The sequence below is a fragment of the Lolium rigidum genome, chromosome 4, assembly GCF_022539505.1.
Source record: "Lolium rigidum isolate FL_2022 chromosome 4, APGP_CSIRO_Lrig_0.1, whole genome shotgun sequence".
Classification (NCBI taxonomy): Eukaryota; Viridiplantae; Streptophyta; class Magnoliopsida; order Poales; family Poaceae; genus Lolium; species Lolium rigidum.
Genome location: NC_061511.1, coordinates 73,688,792 through 73,701,396, shown reverse-complemented (window position 1 = coordinate 73,701,396; position 12,605 = coordinate 73,688,792). Strand labels below are relative to the sequence as shown.

Sequence of the window (12,605 nt, the reverse complement as noted above, 5' to 3'; positions counted from 1 at the left end):
TCCTAAGGCCCACGCACGTGCCAAATATGGCCTCATTCCGACAAACTATGTGGTGAAACGGGCCGTTTCCTACTCATTTCCCCTAAAAGCCATAGAACTCCGGACGAGATAGCCCCGTTCGTGAAGGGTTCTCCAAGATAATTGCCGTATCCCAGTTCCGTCTTTTGCGGTGGTTACTAGGACACATAAAATGACGCCACGCGGCTCCGCTCGATTTTTGGCTCCGTTTGCTTTGCCAAGCTGCGCAAAACGGGGCCGCCGGGACATGCGGTATGGCCGTACCGGGCGCGCGCGTGCACCCGTCCGCCAACGCGCGAAACGGAAAACATTTAGCACATAAAATGACGCGTCCTAGACCTAAAAACATTTTTCCCTCCATTTATTGAGCGAAGGAAAGTGTCGCCCCGGTTCAAATCCGGTCAGTTTCCAGCGGATTCGGCGGGGCACCGCAGGAAGCGGGTGGGATTCCCAGATGGCTTCCGCGCGCATATGGCATGTGATAGGTGGTGCGTACGAGGTATCCTACCACCGCGCGGAGGTCCCGCGCAATACTGAAATGCGCGCCATGTAGCTGCTTCACAAAAAAAAGCCCTTCCGGCACCCCGAAAATGGAAAAACCATCGCCCGTGGTTCGGATTGGAAATCCGCGACCGGGGCCTTGCTTCCCATCCTAAGGCCCACGCACGTGCCAAATATGGCCTCGTTCGACAAACTATGTGGTGAAACGGGCCGTTTCCTACTCATTTCCCCTAAAAGCCATAGAACTCCGGACGAGATAGCCTCGTTCGTGAAGGGTTCTCCAAGATAATTGCCGTATCCCGGTTCCGTCTTTTGCAGTGGTTACTAGGACACATAAAATGACGCCACGCGGCTCCGCTCGATTTTTGGCTCCGTTTGCTTTGCCAACTGCGCAAAACGGGGCCGCCGGGACATGCGGTATGGCCGTACCGGCGCGCGCGTGCACCCGTCCGCCAACGCGCGAAACGGAAAACATTTAGCACATAAAATGACGCGTCCTAGACCTAAAAACATTTTTCCCTCCATTTATTGAGCGAAGGAAAGTGTCGCCCCGGTTCAAATCCGGCCGGTTTCCGGCCGGATTCGGCGGGGCACCGCGAGAAGCGGGTGGGATTCCCGGATGGCTTCCGCACGCATATGGCATGTGATAGGTGGTGCGTAGGAGGTATCCTACCGCCGCGCGGAGGTCCCGCGCGATACCGAAATGCGCGCCATGTAGCTGCTTCACAAAAAAAGCCCTTCCGGCACCCCGAAAATGGAAAAACCGTCGCCCGTGGTTCGGATTGGAAATCTGCGACCGGGGCCTTGCTTCCCATCCTAAGGCCCACGCACGTGCCAAATATGGCCTCGTTCCGACAAACTATGTGGTGAAACGGGCCGTTTCCTACTCATTTCCCCTAAAAGCCATAGAACTCCGGACGAGATAGCCACGTTCGTGAAGGGTTCTCCAAGATAATTGCCGTATCCCAGTTCCGTCTTTTGCGGTGGTTACTAGGACATATAAAATGATGCCACGCGGCTCCGCTCGATTTTTGGCTCCGTTTGCTTTGCCAATCGCGCAAAACGGGGCCGCCGGGACATGCGGTATGGCCGTACCGGGCGCGCGCGTGCACCCGTCCGCCAACGCGCGAAACGGAAAACATTTAGCACATAAAATGACGCGTCCTAGACCTAAAAACATTTTTCCCTCCATTTATTGAGCGAAGGAAAGTGTCACCCCAGTTCAAATCCGGTCAGTTTCCGGCGGATTCGGCGGGGCACCGCGGAAGCGGGTGGGATTCCCGGATGGCTTCCGCGCGCATATGGCATGTGATAGGTGGTGCGTACGAGGTATCCTACCGCCGCGCGGAGGTCCCGCGCGATACCGAAATGCGCGCCATGTAGCCGCTTCACAAAAAAAGCCCTTCCGGCACCCCGAAAATGGAAAAACCGTCGCCGTGGTTCGGATTGGAAATCCGCGACCGGGGCCTTGCTTCCCATCCTAAGGCCCACGCACGTGCCAAATATGGCCTCGTCTCGACAAACTATGTGGTGAAACGGGCCGTTTCCTACTCATTTCCCCTAAAAGCCATAGAACTCCGGACGAGATAGCCCTGTTCGTGAAGGGTTCTCCAAGATAATTGCCGTATCCCAGTTCCGTCTTTTGCAGTGGTTACTAGGACACATAAAATGACGCCACGCGGCTCCGCTCGATTTTTGGCTCCGTTTGCTTTGCCAACTGCGCAAAACGGGGCCGCCGGGACATGCGGTATGGCCGTACCGAGCGCGCGCGTGCACCCGTCCGCCAACGCGCGAAACGGAAAACATTTAGCACATAAAATGACGTGTCCTAGACCTAAAAACATTTTTCCCTCCATTTATTGAGCGAAGGAAAGTGTCGCCCCAGTTCAAATCCGGTCAGTTTCCAGCGGATTCGGCGGGGCACCGCAGGAGCGGGTGGGATTCCCGGATGGCTTCCGCGCGCATATGGCATGTGATAGGTGGTGCGTAGGAGGTATCCTACCGCCGCGCGGAGGTCCCGCGCGATGCTGAAATGCGCGCCATGTAGCTGCTTCACAAAAAAAAGCCCTTCCGGCACCCCGAAAATGGAAAAACCGTCGCCCGTGGTTCGGATTGGAAATCCGCGACCGGGGCCTTGCTTCCCATCCTAAGGCCCACGCACGTGCCAAATATGGCCTCGTTCCGACAAACTATGTGGTGAAACGGGCCGTTTCCTACTCATTTCTTCTATAAATGTTCCTAGACTACCCGGCCAACCAAGGCACCTGAGAGGGGCAAACGTTCGTCCACCATTGGATGCAAGCGATTCACTCCCGCTTTTCACCTCAGCCATCCATTGCGGTAATTTTTTCATCACCAGCTTTCTACAAATGAATGCATGACAATTGGGCCCAACCAGGTGTGGAGCCGACAGGAAGAGACAGCCAGAACAGCTCGTTTGCGTAGCCTTTCTTTGTGTACGCGCGGCTCGAGACAGAGGCGACCAATTACGCTAGGGTTCTCGCCCGAAGCCTCATTCGTCCGCCACTCCGCCTCCATCCCCAGCCGCCACTCCCATCCTGACCCACCTACCGACGTGAGCGAGGAGGGAACGCGGGCGCCGCCGGAGAGCGGCCGCGGGGTGCTGCTGCGTGGAGCGCCGGTCACCACCGGTTGCGGGAGTCGCCGTGCGAAGAGTAGACGCTGCCGTCGCGGCTCCTCCAGATCACCGCTGGTCGCGCACGTCTCCGCCGGTGTGAAGTCAACGCCGACTCCCGCGTCTCTTCCTCGCCTTTCTGCTCAGATCGAGCAGGGCAGGAACGGGCCGGCGGCGGCTCGTCTCTTTTCTCTCTCAAGATCTTGCAAGGGATAGGTAAGCGTTCAGTTCCATTTTGGTTTCCTCGCTACAGCCGTCCTCTCCATCAAGATCGAACAGACGCCGCCGCGGATCTGTCGACTGCAGCCCGAGCCATCGGCACGGCCGCCACGCCGCATTAATTACGGCGTCCCCGTGAGTTTGGTTGGCCAGAAATTGCCTTTTGCCATCTGATCTTTGGAATCTTTGCAGTACTTCTCTTAATTAACTCTGTTCAGAGTCCTTAACAACTCATAGACATCATCTTTGCGATAGCAGTTGGTGTCGCCCAGTGATACAACGACCGGAAAACTCACCGCTCCAACTTTCGACTGACCAGTATAAAAAATAACAAATGAAACCATGCAGAAATTCAGCAGTCTGTTTTTCACATAGGCAAATGTTTCTTTTCTGTACCTTACTAGGATAAGGGACAATCTTCAGACTGCTTACTTATTATAGTCTACCTCACTACGATTTTTCTTTCCCGTTTTACTGTTTGTTATCTTAATATACAATCTATACTTCAATAAGTATAGCATATATACCGTAATATTCTCACTTTCTACTATGATCTATTGCAGTATGCAAAACAAAAGCATCTTCTCGTGGATCTTCCAGCCATCAAGCTTGCAGATAGTGCAGAGGTTACAGAAGAGACCATATTAATATCATTGAGGCGAGCCCTTGCTCAACACTCTGCTCTGCAAGCGGACGATGGACACTGGGCTGTCGACTTCAGGGCAATTATGTTCATTATGCCTATCTTGGTGTGTTCTTTATTTACATATGGCACTATATTTTGAGCGACAGCGAGCGTGCCCGAGCGAGGAGAGGTCGGCGGCGGCTGGTACCCTGTGTACCCATCAGTAATGGTTCAACGAATCCAACCTACACGCTTTTTATTTTCGTTTCTTAGGTCCTTAGGCTGCTGAACGTGCCATTGCAGACGAAGTGGGAGTCTCACAGGGAGGAGGATCCGCCGCGCCCTCCTTGCTGCCTGTGCGCCGAGGGTGAATTGGCGTTGCTCAGGCAGGCGGCGGGCACCATACTTTCTTCCAGGACTGTGCCAAAAGGTTAGTACTCCATATCCTCTTGAGCCCTATCTTTATCCCTATTTCTATAGCAAATTTACGTCACCCTTGGCCTTTTTAGTTGGTATTAGGATTTGAAGTATTCTCCATCTACATGCTTCCAGGACTTCCTGCACCACCTCTCATCTTCCTCCCGATCAAGATCGTGCCAAAAGGTTAGTACTAAAGATCTTCCTGAACCTCTTTATCCCCTTTTCTATTGCAGATTTACCTCACCTTTGGCTTTTTAGTTGGTCAGGTCATGTGCTTGCATGTATGTATTATTTGCTAGATCTGATGTACTCTCCACCAAATCATTGTCCTTTTTCTAGCAAAAAATTCATAGCTGCGTCTTTGTGATTTAGTTCACACGCATGAGGTTGTATCCCATAGTTATACTGAATTTGAGCATTCTCCTTTTTGCCCCTTTATTCCTGATTACCCATGGCAAGTTCATGTCTGTCTGATTGCAGTTCATACTTTAATGACCCCAGATTTATCTGATTGCAGCTCATATTTTGAGTTTTGCATCATGATATTATCCTACATATATTCACCTAAATGAACACCTTCCGAGGGTAACATTGTTGGTTACGTTATAGCTATGCACGTACTAATGTATTTGACCCCAATCCAGAATTGATACTAACAAGATGTGCAGAACATGTAAGAGCCTACAGCAACACCCTCCATGAAACAAGAGGGAAATGCTATGGATGAGACTCCAAGAAACCGTGTCGGTATAAATGGTGGGATCCTGCAGAACATGACATGGAAAACCACAGGATGACATCTAAAAAGCAATTTTTCTGCGTAAAGCCAATTGCACACATTTTCTCATGCTAAAATTTTCTTATAATATTGACTTGCTTTTCTGACTGAATGTGTTCATTTGTAGTCTAGAAAGATGCCTGTAAGCTGTACAAAAATAAATGTAAACTGATAATACATTTGCCGATGAGAAAGTTGGTACTGTATCTGATTTTATACATATTTGCATCGCTTTGAGCAGTGAGGGATTGCTCCTGGAGGTAAAGAGGACAGGAGTGGCACGGGGCATGGACGTAGCGCGGACATCACAGTGCCTTCCACACGCGCGCCACCATGAGGTCCTTCTCTTGATGCTGCTCTCGTGAGTCTCGTTAAGTCTGTGCTCAGTGCTTGTTTCCTATAAAAAAAGATAAGGTGTATCTTATTCAATTTGTGTAGATATTATATGGAGAAGCAGCATCCGACGAGGGTTCTCGATCGAAGGCTTGGTTGCAGTGGCTATTTTATTTTGTTTACTGGTATTCAGGTGTGTTTCTTTCGTTTGGTGCTGCCCTGCTTTACCATATGCTACTTGACTCATATTTCTCTCCTCGCTTCTACTCTTGCGCTTTGCAGAATCTTGGATTTGGTATCCTTGTCCTGGGCTATTGTTCTGTGCTCAGCTGCATGTTTTGAGATTTGGTTTGGTAGCATTAGTCTTTTGAGGTTGCAGGCTTGCAGCCGGAACCTTCACACACTAAAATAATTAGGAATTAGGAAATCTGAGAACTGATTTACTGTTGTTTTAGTCAATACACCATTCTTTTTTTGGAAACTTGAAACTAACTAAATTTGGTTTAACCTCATGTTTTTTCAGCTTAGAATTACAAAATCTGTAACATATAAAGGTATAGAATTACAGTTCACAGTATGAAGTGATGTTACAGTTCAGACCTAAGTTCTGTATGAAATGATGTGTTTTCAGCAAGTATTTGTTGCCTGAGAAGGAAAATTACGTGTTGACATGTGACATGCATATGTGGTTTTTCTCAAAGCATGTTTTGAACTTGGCTTAATTTCTTGGGTTCAGGGGTGTGGAGTTGGAAGAAGTTTATTTACTTGTATAATGCTTTTACTAATTTACTCTGACATTACGCTTCAGCTTTACTTTCCCATTTATCTAATGTTTGATGTGAGCAAGGAACATCGGGTGCAGAGGTGCTTGTCTGATCTTTTTGCTTGTGCTGAGATGCTCCATTGAAGAAATTTAGCTGTAGTTAAATTTGCATTAGGAAAACATTGAAGTGCAAGTAGAGATGCACATGCACAATAGCTGACCAATTTTTTTCCTGTGTACGGATGGGTCGGTGATAGCAACCAGCAGCCCATGGTTAGTTGCATACGAAAAGGTAACGACAAGCACAACACATCTACTTCGCAGCTTGTTTGATTTGCTTAGGCGGGGACATGATCCATCATTGATGCCTCTTTCACCATTGATAGCTGGGTTGAACCTTTTTAGAGCAATAAACAAACTAATGGAAATTTCTCTTATTTTCCCTTAATGATCCATACTGATATGTGGGAATTGGTAGCATATTTGATTGTTTTTTTTCTTAGATCTACCATGAATAAAATGATGTTTTATACCATGGATCTCTGGCCCTAATCATTTGTGTGATGTATTTGTACATTTATGGTAAGTAGGATGATAGTCCACGAATGATTCAAGAATCGGAAGTTATTTATTCGTTGACACGCCTGTAGGTGTCATTATTATTATTATTTCTGGAATTCTTACATAATCGCCAATTGGTTAGGTTCTAGGTAACTAAGAGGTTGCCTCTATAGTTGAACCATTTAAACTGTTAGCGGTAGAGTTGGGTACCTTGCCGTGTATTATAGTAATTGTGGTATTCTCGACTTTTTCGGCTGGAATTTTGAAAGAACAAATTTTTATTTTGCAGCTAGGATTTAGTGTTAGTGGATTCCATGGTGGGCTGCAGCCTACAGGTATGCCCATTCTCCCTATCTCAGTTTTCTCTCTATCTTCTACTGTATGTTGAACTGCTTATTAATCACAACACTCCTACCGACCAAGCATTTATGCGACTTGGTGAAAGAACAACCTCGATTAATTACATCATAAATAGTAGTTTGCGACCAGTAAGTATCTTTATCTTTTCTTCTATTGGATGACTTCCTTCCATATTTTTTTTTGCGCAGCAAGAAATTTGGTAATTTTCTTAGGGTCTTATACACCTATAAATACATAAAATTGTTAGATTCTCCTGTGTGAAATTGAGCACCGGCGTGGACTCGAGGGATGCGGGGCGACAGATAGTTTTCACATTTACATGGTTTGACAGATAGTTACACCAGTACTTGTGTATAACAGATGTGTTAACAAACTCCATGATATATATACAAATTTATCTAATAGTTCAGCACCTACTAAGGTTGACCCAAACGAGTATCTCGGGCTTCAAATAAAAATATTGTCCATGTTTTGTTTTCCTAGACGGACTAACGATCGAAGCAGCTCATACTAAGAAGCTCTCTCGGTATAGTTCTCTCAAAGAACTTCCGACTCACGTTACTTTTTAGATAATATAGGAAATTGTCATTTCGCACTCTTTGGTTTCTGAATGGCATTTCACAGGGAGTGAGTGCCGTAAATTTCACATGCCGAGTCAGCACATATCACTCTGTTTTATTTCACATGCCCATTGTCCTTTTCTTTTCGCCTGTTTTATTCTTCCCAAATTTTCCACAAGGTTATTTATTATTTTTAGAAAATAGGGTATTACATATGCATTGTTGATTGCATCTTTTCTCTTTCGATCTATATCTCAGATGTTCTGAGACTTAAATACTAGGAAAACCTCTTGGATAATTAGGTCTTGAAACTGAATCTAAAAGAAGGTTAATGTCACCTACCTATTAACCACTTCACATATAGGATATAGTAGTCATTGATGACCCTGTTTTTTTTAGGAAGTTAGATGTGTTGGCTACTGTAAGCGTTACTTGTGCCATCACACTGTTTGTACCACCAGTACAATTGACATGGTGGTTGCAGAATCAAGGGCCATAAGGGAGCCTCGTGTTGTTCAGAAAGACAACCAAGGTTGGCATCTTTTTAATTCTTATCGTTGGTGCAAGTAAGGTCAGAAGGATGCTAAGGGAAATACAAATCCAAGGTCAGTTCAATGACTTCACGTGTCACTCAGTCTTATTGTTTTGAGGAGCTACTACAAATATACCCACCTTGTCTGTTCAATAGGCAAGCATGTGGAAAGCGCGTCATATGATGTGAAATCTGTTATCATGAAAAAGAGGGAAGGGCACAACCATGAAGTTCGAGCAGCTAGAAATAGCGGGCATGTGAGCGATGGTTCTGGGAGTGCTCTCAGAGGCCAACTGGAGTCATTCAACTTCCTCTTCAGGATTGACAGAGCCAGGACTACGATCTGCCTTCCCCCACCTGCAAATGCAGCATGGTCAGCTAACCAATTGATGATTTGCGATATTACGAGTTAGGCCCAGTTTATCACTTTCTTCCAGTTTGTTGCCAACAATCTGGCAGTGTCATAAGGGAGTACACTGTTTGTTGCCAACGATCTGGCAGTGCCATAAGGGAGTACATGTGTTTCATCTGAAAATATAACACCGGGTTGATTTGTATTCTCCTTTTGATGTGTTGACTAACACATTCAATCCGTAAGGTTAGTTTCTCTTTCGTTGCTTGCCCATTGTCCTTGCTTAAATGTCCATTGTCATTTCCTTGTTTGAAGTTGCCTCTTGAGTTTGTACATAATGTTGTACAATGTTATTGGACCTTAGCTAAAATCTGCAAAATGTTCATACAAATGTCACCACTTAGATTCTGGAATATATTTATAATGGTCACAATATATTTATAATGGTTACTATCAATTGATAGAGGTCTTAAATTGTTGTATAATTAACCAAAATTTGATTGAGAATGGCTGCAGCGTCACTCATGAGTGTGTCCAAGGGGTTGGAAGAGGAAGAGGAGGACGTAGGTGGGGCGGAAGGAGGCTGTCGCATCGGAGCAAAAGGAGTAGCCAAAGGAGGATGGAAGGGCATGTCGAGGAAATTTTCTCAAGCGCACACTGTTGGATGCTATTATAACTCAGCCTGGATGGCCACCCAACCCAAATGCCCTCCCTTTACCACTATGGTGGCGGCGATGGCGGGAAGAGCAGAGCTCCACTCCGAGCACCCGGTGTTAAAATAAACCAAAACTTATAGTTTAAATTCTGATTTAATTCTATTGTTTGCGCGATTGTTCTGGTTAATAGGTTCTTGCGAACGGAACACAGCTTGCTTGCTCTCAAACACGTGTAGAGTTTCTCCTCTTTCATTCTATGGCTGATCGTCGGCAAAGCTCGAAATCATTTGGATTGTTGTTATTCAAGCTATGGTATCAGGAAGGACTTATGTTGAGGTAAATAATTTCACTATTTAGTTATCTTTCTTTGTTTGTTCAAAGATCATTCTAATACAAAATGTCAGCTTATGCTAAATACAATTTCATGTACTAATCAGTCTGTCCGCACATATATACATATTTGTGCCTATTTGCTGCAACTTGAATTGAAAGTAGTTAGACTCATAAGTATATACAAATTATTACAACTTTGGGTGTATAATTCTTTGGCAAGGATATTGTATTTTTTGAACCACTCCCATAAATTTCTTTTGAAGAAAAGATGGAGAATTATGCAATTTTACAGTCAAACGGTGGAGTAGAGTAAGTTGCACCAAATGAAACTTTATAAATGTTAGTAACGCTAAAGTACCAAATAAATAAAGATACACTCGTCTTGCGGACATATTAGTTATTTGCTTCCTTTCCTAATCATGGAATAGATAATGGCTTCAAATTCAAGGAAAATATGGCGAGTCTTGCTCCAACCATTTGCTAGCACTAATGACTGTGTCACACTATAGTTCATATCTTTGGTCATTTATGCAAAAATCATGTGATGCTCCTGTGTGGGTTTTATATGTTTCAAGTTAAACGATGTGACAGTTTGCAATGTGTTAAGACACACTGCTGGTTATTGAGATCATTTGCGACATCAATAATATGATATAGCTGAGGTACTAGATCACGTGCTTTCATTCTATGCTTGTTTGGTGATGAATACATTTTTTCGTATTGTTAATTGGTTTAGAATTGTAAGAGACATCGGTGTTTGTATACTGTGGCAACGCTTTCTTCTTGTGAAACTTACATAGATCTATTATTTTGAAGTTATAAGGCTTGGATAAATCAAAGAAATACATCTCCTGATAGTTTTCAGTTTCTTAGGTTTTAACCTTTGATTTGCCAGTCAAAATCTTGAAGTATACTTCCATCTGAGATACAAATAATCTAAATCACTTGGGACCATTTACAAATAATGCGGTTCTGCCACGTCGGTTTGATAGTTGGTGCGTTGTAAAAATGTGTGCCTTCGATGTGAATATCGCCAGGAGATTACTGTCATGTCGCTGTCTGTCCCGGTGTACTACTGGACAAACTACATCAAGCTTTGCGTCTAGAAGGAGGCAACTTACTGTCCAACTTAAATAGGTATTGAGGTTTTGCAGGATATTGACATGGCTCTTTGATCACATCTCCTGCTATTTTCGATCCTTCAGGTGGTAGAAATGGCAGGACCACGATTGTCGCAAAAATGGTGAGATAAGGCAAGCAATCTGCTCTGTTCTGAGTACCTGCCAAATGGAACTCTTTATGAGCATCTTCAAGGTAAAAGATATCGTGCGTCTGCTTGTATGATGACATTGGACTGAAAAACTATTTGCTTTGATCATGCGTCTCTGGGTTTCAGATGGGGAAGGATGTCAGCTATCTTGGCCCTGTCGTTTGGAGATCGTGCGCATTCTAAGTCACTTGCAAACTGACCTACGGCTTCCATTCGCCGTCGCCACTGAATCATGCTTTCATGTACAGAGTGACTATTATTTTTCTTCTTAATATTGAGAGCATTGTTAATCTGCAGTTTGCACGTGGAGAAATAATACTTAGTTTGATGTCGATCTGTTTTACAAATATGTCTCGTCATTCTATTGAATGTGTTATAATGACACACTTGCTGAAGCAATCGCACTTAATATTCGGATGATCATAATCATGTTTGTTTTCTGTATTTTGATGTCATGCTCTGTACTAAATGTAAACATGAGTTCTGCATATTTAGTAAAGAAGATAATAGAGACGAACTAGAAAACTTAGGTCTTGCTAAATGGAAGGCTGACAATGCTAAAGCTGGGGAATACTGGTATGGACAAACTCTGTAAATCCCATGCTACTGTTAACTCTCTGTTTCATAATGTGCTACCCTTCTGCTCTTGTATTTCTAACAATGCCAAGATTTTTTTGTAATGTCCATTGTAAAAATACTTAGCATAGTTTCTCTTAGAATGGACATATGCTTTTCCCTTCACAGTTTTGTTTTGCTGATGAAGATTAGGTGATGTATTTTCCAGGTACACTCCTGGAAACCTGTATTCCAGAATCCGGTACACTTCAGAAGGTGCTGCTTGTGAATTGGCCCTTCGTGCTTTGCAAATGGAGGCATGAACATGGCCTGCAAGGATTCTCTGGATTGGCTTGTCCCTTACATAGGTCAGTGAGGTTAGTTACTCTTTTAGATTGGAAACGATCCAGTGGCTGCTCAGCAAAAAGTTTCAGATAAAAAGGGTACATAGTGTAATTGGAAGCTTTAACTTCAATCTTTGTACCACACATACTACTAATACTTACTTGAACAGTGTGCCTTTTGAGGTATTGTACCACACATACTACAGATACTTGCTTGAACAGTGTGACAGAACTAACATTTGTTGCATCGATCATGTATTTCTTGTTGATTTTTGGCGAAAGAGCTTATACAAAAGCATTAAAGCTGAAAAATAGTGCGAAATCATACTAAATTATGAATGTAAAATACTAAAGCAGTTAAATTTTGGGCTAATTTTTAATATAAAATAAGCTAACATTTATGGTTTAAATGTTGACTTAACTTTCCCATTTGCGCGATAGCGCAACGGGTCATCTAGTTTCCCCTAAAAGCCATAGAACTCCGGACGAGATAGCCCTGTTCGTGAAGGGTTCTCCAAGATAATTGCCGTATCCCAGTTCCGTCTTTTGCAGTGGTTACTAGGACACATAAAATGACGCCACGCGGCTCCGCTCGATTTTTTGGCTCCGTTTGCTTTGCGAGCTGCGCAAAACGGGGCCGCGGGACATGCGGTATGGCCGTACCGGGCGCGCGCGTGCACCCGTCCGCCAACGCGCGAAACGGAAAACATTTAGCACATAAAATGACGCGTCCTAGACCTAAAAACATTTTTCCCTCCATTTATTGAGCGAAGGAAAGTGTCGCCCCGGT

At 44.6% G+C, this 12,605-nt stretch overlaps 2 long non-coding RNA genes across 2 annotated transcripts; both read left to right on the top strand.

Moving 5' to 3' along the window:
• Positions 1 to 6,542: 6,542 nt before the first annotated feature.
• LOC124708632 lies at positions 6,543 to 9,239 on the top strand. The gene is made up of 5 exons (XR_007005233.1): positions 6,543 to 6,584; positions 7,143 to 7,188; positions 8,173 to 8,378; positions 8,462 to 8,903; positions 9,174 to 9,239. It is a non-coding gene; the product is annotated as an uncharacterized LOC124708632 (long non-coding RNA).
• Positions 9,240 to 10,595: 1,356 nt separating this feature from the next.
• On the top strand, positions 10,596 to 12,020 carry LOC124650425. The gene is made up of 3 exons (XR_006986991.1): positions 10,596 to 10,960; positions 11,043 to 11,158; positions 11,701 to 12,020. It is a non-coding gene; the product is annotated as an uncharacterized LOC124650425 (long non-coding RNA).
• Positions 12,021 to 12,605: the final 585 nt, after the last annotated feature.